At 43.4% G+C, this 12,573-nt stretch overlaps 1 protein-coding gene across 10 annotated transcripts in view; it reads left to right on the forward strand.

The window, feature by feature from the left end:
* LOC100716104 (suppressor of cytokine signaling 2) overlaps positions 1-12,573 on the forward strand; it is a 259,251-nt gene that overhangs the window by 18,010 nt on the left and 228,668 nt on the right. The gene's annotated exons all lie outside the window — the stretch shown is intronic.

The following is a 12,573-nucleotide window of genomic DNA, read 5'->3' on the forward strand; positions in this document are numbered from 1 at the left end:
GCGGACCGGACCGGACCGGACCGGCCCGAGCCCACGTCCAGGCGCGGTGCAGGCCGTGCGGAGAGCGGAGCCCGCGTCGCGGCCCTGCTGGGGCCGAACGGGTTAAGCGCTCCACGTAGCCTGAAATTACCCTGCTGTAAAAGCGATGGGGCCGGGAGGTGGTGGCCGTCTCCTAACGGAGCATCCGTGCGGTTGTTGTTAGTGCAGGGTAAACACAGCCTTTCCCAACTCGCCAAATGTTCACGTGCTCCCAAAGCAGTGGCGTGCACATGGTTAAAAACCCAGTCGGTTTGGGAGGGCACAGGGTGCGGAAATAAAACCGATAACTCCTCTCCCTCTAGCCCGAGGCATAACTAATTCTGTTTCTCTTTTATTCTTTCAGCACTTTTGAAAGCAATGTAAGCGTCTATTTTGATCTTTTTTTTTTTAAAGCACAAATGCAGTCTTATGCTATCTATTCTGCTTTTCAGTTTGCTTAATTTAATTCTTGAGCTCTATTCATAGACTTTTGAATTTTTATGGCAACATAAAACTCTTCCATCAGCTGAATGCAACCCTATTGACCAACTCCTGCCCTTCCCAATGAACATGGAAGTTGTGATAGTTTACTGCTATCACAAGCAATGCTGCAGTACGCAGCGCTGTGCTAATACGTCGAATAAATGCCCACAGTGGACTTTGAGGTCTAAGGGGTATGTGCCTCTAACCTGTTAATAGATACCTCTAAAATCGTGTTCCAAGAAAAGCTTGCATCAGTTGATCGCAGGGGCTTAAATAAGTTACCACCTTTCAAATTGTAAACATAACTCGAAGCTGTCCTTAAAATACTGTTCATTTTCCAACAGCAAATGTAACACCGAGATCATATCAGCTGGTTTGTCTGCCACCTGCGTGCCCCCAAATGGAAGTCTCTAGCCTGTCAAAGAGGTCTTCAGGGCCCTTTCTAATGACTGAGGAGCCTGTGACATCCTGCCTGGCGTGACCGGAGACACCCAGAGCCGTAATGGCTTTGTGCCTGTCTGTGGTTCCAAGAAACTGTTTTTAGAAACCCTTTGGTAAAATCAGGAAAACATTTTAAAAACGTGTAATGATATCAACTTCAGTTCGTTGAAAAGACATTAATTAAACACAACAATCCTTTTCCAGCAGGATGTCATCTCTACTCTCTGCTGATAGCCCAGATTTTTCTGCCTCCTGCTGCCAACCCCTCTGACTTTTCATACTAAGCACCTATTTTTGATACCAAAGGCATGGCCAGTTCTACAAACAATAAAACTTGATTTCCTCCCCCTGAAAGGTGATGCTGGAGAAGGGATTAGTTTTGCTTGTAGGCACCACCGAAGTGACCTGACTATATCTAGATCTTGCCCCCAAAGGGATATTTGATTTGTTCGTGGCTTAAAGCAGAGGCTTAAAGCAGTCCACCTACATAAAGCATGTGGTCTTATTTTAACTTAAAGATTTTATAGTCCAAACCTATTCGCAGATGAAACCAGGGAACAAGATAGAAGTCAAGTTTCAAAAAACGGGTGGTTCAGCTTGCTATTAAATAGATTTATACATGGTCATGACAGCAGCCCTGATGACTCTAGATTACAGCCAGCTTTTGGGGAAAGTACAAACTTCAACAGGTATTTCATTCCTCAAATACCTGCTTGTCTGGGACATGGCCCTTTCCAAACTGAGCCCCCTCACCCTCAAACTCATCCTAAATAAAGACACAGTCATGTCAAAATAGGGCTTGGGCGTCAGCAGAATTGGGACAAATAAAAAACCTGAGCTAAACAAAACTAAAATAAATTTCCATTTCAGATCCGAATCTCTGTGGCTTTATAAACTCTTCCATTATCATATGGAGATTTATGCTTGTAAATAAAGGAAATAAATCAACAGGCGTAGGAAGCCTGTCTCATCAGAACTCTTAATTTCAAACCAGTGTTTCCAGTAACCCACTGGAAGCCAGCAGGAAGAGGGAAGGGTGAAATGTGTGGTTCCATGGTGTTGTCCCTAAATAGAATATTCTTTGCCACTGGCAGGAAGCACCTGGGGGATTATTTGCTTTAGAAATTCGGAAATAAATTGTTTTTGAAATAAGCGAAAAATAAATTGGCTTCTAAGTTCCAATGACTTCAACCTTTTCACACAGATTTTTTAAAAATCTGAATTCTGGTGATAATGACTTTGAATTAATAATGTATTTAAATATATGGAAAATGCAGATAATGTCAAGATGGGAAGTTGAGATAGAACATTTTAGTTTTAACTCTGAATTTCTTTTTCTTTCTCCGACTGATGTTGACCTTCAATATTACAGTACTTTCATTTTTACAGCTCTTTACATATTCTGTTAAAAAGCTTAAAAGTGAAACAAAGATGTTTCTTAACTCCTAAAATTTCTACTGCCTAACTCTTAATTATTTGAATCCATTAAGACTTTAAAAGATGTTCTTTCCCCCATGTATCCTTTAATTAATTGTTTATCAAAGAAGGTAATAGGATCTTACTGTTTTTATTTTTCATAAGAAAAAGGATTCTGGCTCTTGTCTTTTTTCTTTAGATCTAGTTCTTTTTTCCCCTTGGGGAGCTAACGTGAAGTTAATTATGGAGAACTCTGTCATTCTGACAGCTGATAATATGAATACATATTTACCCACTAGACTAGAAAGAATGTGAAAGGGATTGGTGAGGAAATAGCAATTCTTGAACACTTGCAGGGAAAGATTTGAATTTGCATGTCATTGATCTTTGAGTTTTAAATAAGGACTAAACAAGAATTTTATGGTTATATAACCAGTATTTGAAGCAAGTTTTAACTGCATTTTGTTCACATTTCCAGTTGAATAATCCACGCAGCAACAAGTCCCGATTCTTCTTATTTGCAATAGTTTGGAAGTAGGGATTTCCTGAGACTTCTTTTACTGTGTCAGGTTTATTACTTTTGCAAAATCTGTGATGGGTATTCCAGTTGGATTTACTCGAGTACTTAAAATCTTGTCAAAATGAAACAAGCTCTTTTTTGTCATGGGTATTGCCTATTTTAGAGCATTTGCGAGGGACCGGGTTGGTTTTGCTTTTGGAATCTCACTCATTACTGAAAATAAAATATTCCCCACTTTCTCTTTTCTCAATGGTCATTTATTTCAGTGATTTCCAAGCTGGAGAGTTAACTTGAGGTCATGCTTCACATATTTTAACTAATTTTGTGATTTAGTTTTTAAAACTGAGTTCCACGTCCAGCTCCTCTCCTTTTAGATCCTGATTTATGTGTTTCCGATGATTTGTTGCAGATCTTGTCACTATACATTTGGCTGAAAGATCACTTCTTTCTCCATCCTTTGTTGTTCAGGTTTAGTTTCAAGTGGGTCCGTTGTCAACTTTAATGCACCTTGTGGGAAATTAATCGAGTCTCACATTTCTCGCCTGTGTGTGTGCCCCTCCAGCCGGAATGCTTCTCCACGGCCAACTGGAAGTGGAGCCTGCTCCTCCTCTCCCATTAAATCTGGTTCCACTCGTTTTAAATTCGGTTGGTTCAGGATCAAAAGAGATGAAGTGCCATCTTCTTTTCCTTTTTAATTTTAAACAAACGCCACATGGTCTTGGTCTTGCTGTCGTCTTGGGGATCCAGCTATTTTTGACTTTGTGTTTGCTTAGTCTAACAGTGCTCCGTGCTGGGGGTGTGTGACCTGTGATCATACCTTCTCTGCAGTTTACAGGGCTACACACACGCAATGAGCCGTTCTATTTCACTTGAGTTCAATTTCTTTCTGTGTTTTGTTTTGTTTTGTTTTGCAAAGTAGGACCGTGGCTCTTCTGGCTACTTTTGAACAGCAGAGGACACTGGCCGTGGCAGGGAAGGCACTGGGTTTGCCCCCTGGCCTTGGACTCAATCTGCACTGACTCACAATCCATAGCCTTCACGTGTCATCCAACCCCAAAACCTGCGTATACTCTGGGGCCGTGTCGCACACAACAGGGCTCTTGCGACAAATCATAGGCTCGTTTTATAGGTAGAAGGCTGCATTTCTTCCTTTCTTCCCACTGTGCCCCAACTCTGTACCAGCACCTCACATATATTATTTGTTTTAACCCCATAACACCATGTCTAGCATGAAATCATCTCATCCCCATTTTGCAGAGAAGGAAACTGAGCCTCAAAAGAGGTCGGAGTAGAAAGCTACCCTTTATTCCGTAGCAGAGCTCGGATTTGAACCTAGGCTATTTTATTTTCATGTCTGATTTACTGTTTATATCTGGAATCCTCAGCAATGCTGTGCAGCCTGAATTACTGTTACAGAGGCCTTGGGAAAGGATAGGAAGGAACTTGGACCTATGTATCTGTTGATTTGATTATTCAGAGAAAAGTTGAGGTTTTCCAGGTTCCCTACCCAGCCCCATACATAACATACTACAAATTGCTTGTGTGTGTGTGTGTGTGTGTGTGTGTGTGTGTTAATGTGTGTCTCACTTATCTGTGAAGTAGGAACATTACTTTAGGTGGACCACACCTCTCCTTTTATAATATTTTTTTTACAAAATTTGATGTAATGGAGTACTACTCTGCTGTAAAGAAGGTTAAACTTGAACTATTTGTTAGAAAATGGACTCACCTTGAGACCATAATACTAGCAGAGCTAAAACAGTATTCAAGCTCGGATATCACATGGATTTCTTTTATGTGACAAACTCCAAACATAAGTAAAGAGCAAAATAAGAGACAGATACTAGGAAATAAGGGCTAAGTCTTTTGCCCCCAGGGAGGGTGGCCGAGAGATGGAGGAAGATGAGAGATGAAGGGGATGAGAGAAAAATTAAGATGTGTTACGCACATGCATCAACTCACCCCACGGAATGTGATCATTATGTACTGCAAACGTAGACTCACAAAAAATGAAAACTTGAAAAAAAAAATAAATGTAAAACTTTGAATTAATTATAAAATAATTGATTATAAAATAATTAATTATAAAACAAATGTAAGGCTTTGAATTAATGACATATGACCGAGGCCCTGGGTCCCCTTCCCCCAGTTTCTCGCATGGTTGCTTCCTATGCAAAGGGTGTAACAGAACCACAACACACACAGTGGTGTAGGGGACGCCAGCGTGTCACTCACGGATGCGTGTGACTGCGGAGGTCCAGACACAGCTGGCGACCAGGGCCAGGGGCTCAGCGCTGCCCTCCGAGAGCGCACCTTCCTCCCTGCCCTCTCGCAGCCATCAGTTCTCCAGCCTGGTAATTTTGTCATTTAAACCTCCCTTTTGAAAAACAATGGTGGCTTTTATTCTGAAATATCTCAATCAGGCGACGCTGAGAAGGCTGTAATGGCACTTCTGTAACCCTCCCGCTCAGGTGGAATACACGGATTTTAGTAAACTCTTGCATTTTTTTCAGCAGGCTCATGTTAAGGCCCGGTCCTAATTTCTCAGCCTGTTGGCCTCCCCTCCCTAAAGACAAACTCTGCCTCCAAAGTCATGATCTGTCCTTCCTGTCCAAGATTTCATCTTTCACTCCGTCACTGGGTGTCTTGCATAAATAAATCGATACTTATTTGAGCACCGACTGTTATGTGATTGGCCCGCTATGTGATAAGGTCTTACCTTAGATGGTAGTGAATAAGGCAAACCCTTGTGTAGACGTATGAATACTGGGTCTTTGTTGTTTTTTGGTACTGGGAATTGAACTGGGCCTTGCACTTGCCAGGCAGGCGCTGTGCCGCCGTTACCTCCCTGGCTAAATGTGCAGATGTATGAACCATGGCGAGTCTCTAGACTTCTGCAACTATAAAAATGGCAAAACAAGGTATCATTGTTAGGCTGGTGGAAAGGTGGGGGGACATACAGGGTTGGCAGGGCATGAGGAAAGGCCTGGGTACAGACTCTTCCAAATCAAACTGACAGGGAGGGGTGGCATCTGTTGGAGCCCTAATGAGGTCGGGCTTGCCACGTACAGGAAGCGGGCAGTGTGGCTGGAACAGTGCAGGCATTGGCCTGGTGATGGAGGTGAAGGTGGGGATGTCAGAAATGGCCCAGACAGTACTATGGACTCTGCATCGTGGTGCCCGGCTGTGATCCCAGAGCTCCGGGAGACTCAGGACAAATTCGAGCCCAGCTTGGCAACTGAGCAACTTAGTGAGACCCGCCTCAAACATAACAAAATAAAAAAGAGCTTGAGATGTAGCTCAGCGTGAAGGCCCTGGACCACAAATCCCCAGTGCCGCAACCAAGAGCCATTTGGGTGTTTCGAAGGTTTCAGAAGGAAGCCAGAGGAAGGTATACGCAGGGATGGGACATAGGCTCACGTGCAGACCGCACACAGAGGTCCAGAAGGGCACGGGTGAGATGCTGTCTGGGTTTCCCGGGGAGGAGATGAGTGGGGAGGGGTGGGGTGGTGATGGTTTCTATTAAAGGAAAAGCCTCAGCATCACCCTATCTTCCTGCAATTTGCCTTTAGGATTCAACTTTGTGTTTCAAGACTGTCTTATGTTGGTGCTTTTAAAGTTCCTCCATGTTAATTGCTGTGGATGTTGCAATTATGATTACATCAAATTTACGTTATTGATGCTCTTATTAGTAGATGTTAAAAACATGTGTAGCTTTTTGTTCCCATGCACAGTTCTATCAGAACATCCTCATATATGAATCCTTATGCATGAGTGTCTCTGGGGTGTGGGTCCAACTCACAACCTTGCACTTGCCAGGCAGGCGCTTACGCCACTGAGCTAAGCCCTGGCCCCTGCTGGAGTCTTTACAGTATGCACATGGTCAGTTTGCCCAGATAGTATGAAATTTTCTCCAATGTTCTGTCTCTAACTATACATGAGAATTTCCATTCCCCATGTCCTCAGTGTTTGAATTATACTTTTAACCATCGCCAGTCTGATGGGTATAAAATCGTATGTTATTTTTATACTTCACATTTTCTCCCCAGTGTGGTGGTGTATACCTGTAATCCCAATACTTGGAAGACTGAGGCAGGATTCTTGGCATGAGTTTGAGTCCAGAATGGGCCACATAGTGAGTTTCAGACCAGTTTGAACTACGTATTGAGGCTCTGTCTCAAAAAAGAAAAAAAATTTTTTTATTTTATTTTTATTTATTTTTTTTGCATTTCTTGGTTTTGTCCTTTTAGGGTTTCTTTTTCCTGTGAATTCCTTGATCCTATCCTATGTCCACCTTCCTATAGGACAATTTTTCCTTATTGATTTGTAGGACTTTGTATATTTTTGATAATAAGCCATTGTTGGATTTAATACATTGAAAAAATTTTGTTGCCAGGCATGTGACACACGCTTGTAATCCCAGCATTCAGGAGGCTGAGGCTGGAGGATGGCCACAAGTTTGAGGCCTACCCGGGCTACATCATGAGTTCAAGTCCAACCTGACCTATATAGTGAGACCCTATCTCAAAAAAATTTTTTTTGTTAAGTGTTCGTTCATCGAAATACTGTCTTCTAATTTTTAATTTGTCATGTCACTTTTAAAAATGGATTTACAATTTTACCATGGTTGGATTTACCAAATTATTTTTTATGTTTTTTTCCTGCCTTGATGTTTCAATAAATATTTAAGTTTTGCTTTTCATTTTCACTGGTAAAAAATAATTTTGTAAGTGAGGTAGAGTATATATTTTTGTTTTGTTTTTTGCTACCAGAGATCGAATTCACAATCTCATGCTTGCCAGGCAGGCGCTTATGCCACTGAGCTAAATCCCCAGCACTAAAGCACGTATTTTTAAAATTTTGTATGTATTTATTTATCTATTTTGCTTTTCCGGGGTAATGGATCCTTTACCAATTACTGATTCCACCGATCATTGCTGTTAGCTCCGTCACACGTGAGCCTCCTTACCTAGTGTTGTAAATTGTCTTTCTTTGTTCTGTGGTCATTTTTGGTTCTTTACTCATGTCACTAGCGGAGATGTAAAGATTTTAATTCTACTTACACTGTATTTATAGATTAATTTGGAAAGAATTCTCATCCTTGAGCCCTCCCACTCCACATGTGAACATGGCACAGCCTGTTCATGTATTTAGCTTTTTTATGTGCTTCAAATTGCATTCGGTATCTTGTGTTTCATTTATGAGCTCTTTTTCTGAATCCCTGAAGCTTTTGTTGCTATTGTCAATGGAATCCTTTTTGAAAATTATACCTTTTATTAACTTTCTGCTGCTTTAGGGGGTCTCTATGATTTTCAGATATTCATTTGTGTCTTCCAACCTCACTGAGCTCTTAACTAATTCTGACAGTTTTTCTGAAGAGTCTAGATTTTAAAAAATGTACATGGTAGTATTTTCTGCAAGTAACTTGTTTCTTTCAAAGACCCAGGATTTAGAGAATCTCTTTAACTCCCTTACAAACTCTTGGATCCATCCATGCCTGTATTCTAACGCTTTTGTTTATATGTGGGTGGGTAAAAACTAGCCTGGGTACACCTTCTTGGTACATTTTACAAATGTCAATACATCGTTAATAATCTTTATTCCCACCTCCTGTTTCCTTCTTTGTTGATTTTACTAGGACATTTTCACACACACACACACAAATTGATAATGAAAATTTTAAAATATGTAATAAAAATCTTTAGGAGTGAAGGCAAGCTTTATCAGCTGCTGACACAGCTGTGACCACACAGCCACCAAGAGCATGCCACTGCAGACTGAGACCCAACATCGAGATCACAAGGCACGGGCCAGGGAGACACGGGAGAGAGAAAAGTCTCCAGTGCTGGTAACACACACATACACACCCATGGATGGGGTGTGTGTGAGTCACACACATACTGGCAGCAAGGCATGCTTTTAACAAACAAAACATCAAGTCCTGGACATGGATGCACTTTCTAACTCAGGCGCTCTCTGGCAGGTCTAGGGGGTCAGTGGTGGGGGCAGCTGGTCACATCAGAGGAGGACTGCCTCCTCTTTCTCGGACCTTTCCTCGGAGACCACTTGGAGCCTGGGGGTTTTCAGCCCCTGGGATTACAGGGAGGCCAGGCCTCAGCCAGAAGGGGAGCCCGGCACCCTGAAACCCACTCCCATCTCAGTCTATGGGAGGCGATGGTGAAGAGGCAAGGTGCTTAGTGAACTCACACAACTCACAGTCCCCGGTCCCCTGACCCCTCCGCCGTCCTTGCAGTGTTCTGGGGCAGACAGGGACAGCAAACGGCCTGTCCCTCTGAGCGGCCCTTCCCAGGCTGCTCCATCTACCACCGCCGAATCTTCTTGGTCAGAGACCAAGTCATAGCTGTTCTCCGCAGCAACGAGAGTAAACACCGCTTCCTATTTTTAGCAGTTCATTGCTTGCAAAAATAGCTCGAAATCCAGACCTTTGGTCTCAGCAGCCTTCTGGGAACAACCACCTCTTCACAGCCATGGTCATGCTCAGTTACTTGGGATCACCGTGCTTATGGTGCCGTGCTAGGTACTCAGTGCATTGTCTTGTTGCAAACCTCTGCCTGCTAGTTGTTGTTATCATCTGTTTTTCCGATGGGAAAACTAAGGCTCAGAAAGGTCAGGCCACCTGCCCGGGTCACACAGCCCTTCAGAAGCAGAGCCTAGGACAGCGCCCAGGTCACCAACCTGATGCTAGCGTTCAGGGTTCCTGCTGCCTCTCTCTCCCACCTTCCCATGTTTATCCACAGCGCTGGCAGAGAGATGTTTGTTATAAGGGATCCGATCCAGTTTCCACAAAGAACTTCAGCTGGTTGAATTACTTTCAGGTTCAGTCATGACAGGCTTATTTATCTTTCTTACTGATTGATTTTAAGGAGCCCCTGGATTTACAAAGTTACTATATTCCTTTAAACATTTTCCCCTCTTACAGAGAAACTCAAGGTATTTTTCCAGCACAGTGTTATTTGGGGTAATTGCTTGACAGTTTAAAGGGCACCCACTGGTTTTGCAGAACACAGTCTTAAATGGCCAATAAGACCGTCCGAGCGTGAGCAAGCTCTGGGGCTGGAACCAGAACAGTGGCCGCAATTGCTTTAGCAGAAAAATCCAACTCAGGACCTGTGTTTGCGGAGAAGACTGGTACCCATTAGCAGAGCGACTGCACCTGGGAGCTCTCTGACTTAGATCTACTGATTTTATGTTAATGGAATATGGAAAACAAGTGGTGGTTTGGTTGCCAAATAAAATTACAGAGAACGCCCGCAGGAGACGCGACCCGGAAGGAAAGCACCGCGTGCTGGCCCTGGCCTCCCTGGGTATTTAGTGTAGAAGGCTTTGGGCGTTTCCTGGCAGAATGGGGTGGTGGGTGGTGGCCCACAGAGTACTGAGCACCTGGTGGGGGTGGGTTGGTGTGGGCACCAGTGTATGAAGGGACATTTTCCAAAGACTTGCTTTTCTCTTCTGGACTCAGAGTCTATGGGAAAAGAATTCAGATTGTGTCATTGTGACTCTGTGGGAAGAAAATGTGAGACGTATTTGGCATCTTTGCATGAATAAGACATATGTAAATGAAGCAGGGGACAATGCCTATTTAAAAAATAGTGATGGGCGTGGTGGCACATGCTTGTAATCCAAGCACTTGGGAGGCTGAGGCAGGAGGCTCACCATGAGTTTGAGGCCAACCTTGGTTACATGTTCAAGGCCAGCCTGAACTACATAGTGAGACCCTGTGTTGGTTGGCCCCAAATCCACAACAATCTTCCTGCCTCAGCCTCCTCGTTGCTGGAATCACAGGCGTGTGCCGCTATGGTTGGCTCATAACAGCTTCTCAGCAGTTCTTTTTAAGTTCTCTTACTTTTAACTTAAAATCATGCATTTCTAATGCATTTCAAATACCCAGAAAGCATAGAGAATTGTAAATATCAAACGCAGCCACCACCAAGGTTTAAGGAGGGTGGTAGCAGTGACTCTGTTTTAATAATGGACAAGTTAGGGGCTGGGGATTTAGCTCAGCAGCATAAGCACCTGCCTTGCAAGCAGGCAGTCGTGAGTTCAATCCCTGGTACCGATAAAAATGAAAAAGACAAAAAAAAAAAAAAAATGGACAAGTTGCCAGTGAGCCACGTGGTATGTAATCAATATATGGAGGATCAAAAATCACCCCAAACCACATTATTTATTGCCGATGGACACATGGCCACCTTAAGACATCAACACATAGTGGGGCGGATACTGGACCACGTTGGAAGGCTCCTTACTGGTTGGAAATTGACCAGGTGATACCAGCAACTTCAAGTATATCTGAGGTGCTTTTTTTTTTTAAAGTCATCTGGTGCAAATATGGAAAATGCTCACACTTGTTGGTTTTTGGAGGTTTTCAGTGCAAAGCAGATGGCGAGGCAGTTTGACTCTTTAAACGAAAACCGTCCCCTCAGCAGTGTCCTCCCTCCCCCTTCCTGCCTGGCGCATTCATACCCAACACAGAGGGATCGCACAGAATGACCACAGGTGGGACCCCTTGCAGCTGTGTCTGAGTCTGTTGTGGGAACATTGTTTGGGCCAGAGAATGGAGGAGAAGGAAATGTATTTCATAGAGCCTGAGTTTAATCCTGGTCGTCTGATGTCTTCAGACCTAACCAGGACCGTCATAATCATGGGTGACATTCGTAAAGTATCAGTCATTTGCCAAGCATTTCATGGGGGAGTCGCACAGAAATTCCAGATAACAGAGGCTTAAGCCAGACAGAATTTAATTCTCACTCATGTAAGTCTCTGGGCAAACACAGTCCACAGCTAATAGGATGGCCTCATGTGTGTCAGAGAGCAAGTGCCACCTGTTACTCGGTCACTCTGAGGGTATTGTCCCTACATTCTCCATCTGAGACGCTTCTGGGTCGGCATTACAACCTCTGGTTGTTCTTATTTCATTGATCATCACTGAACCATATCTCTGACTGCAAGGGATGCTGGGAAGTTGTGTGTGTGTGTGTTTTCCTGGGAGTTGAACCCAGGGCACTCTACCACTGAGCTCTATCCTCAGCCATTTTGATTTCTATTTTGAGACTGTCTTACTAAGTTACCCAGGCTGATTTTGAACTTGTAAGCTACCTGCCTCAGCCTCCCTAACAGCTGTGATTACAGGTGTGCACCACTGTACCCAACTAGAAATTTAATCTTTGTTTTGCACAGTCATCTTGGACAGCTATAAAAATTTAGGATTTTATTTGTATAGAAGGAAAAAAGGGCTGGGAATCTAGCTCAGTGGCACAGTGCCTGCCTGGCAAGCATAAGGTTGTGAGTTGATCCCCAGTACAAAAAAGAAAAAAAGAAGGAGAAAAGAAGGATATGGGGCGGGGCATTAGAGATCTCCTCCCCAGGTGCAGAGTTTACATTTATCCTGAGAGTCAGGTGCAAATCACCCCACTCAATGTATGAGAAAAAGAGATTAAGCGACTTGCTGTTTGTCACTAGCGGGTTCTTTACGAAGCAGCGAGGTGGGGTTCTGTTTTTGCTCCTCTTTGCATCTGTGTCTAGTTTGCTGATTTCATCACACCACTTAAAATCAGACTCCTGGAGGGTCTCTTTGTGGCATGTCCTGTTCTGCGGAAGGGAATCACTCGCTGAATTTTGACACTTATTGAACAATGGATAGTACATCAGGGCACTGCCTGACCAGAACCAGGAAC

The sequence above is a fragment of the Cavia porcellus genome, unplaced genomic scaffold (genome assembly GCF_034190915.1).
Source record: "Cavia porcellus strain 051 isolate PalLab524CR breed Dunkin Hartley unplaced genomic scaffold, mCavPor4.1 scaffold_8, whole genome shotgun sequence".
In the NCBI taxonomy this organism is placed as follows: domain Eukaryota; kingdom Metazoa; phylum Chordata; class Mammalia; order Rodentia; family Caviidae; genus Cavia; species Cavia porcellus.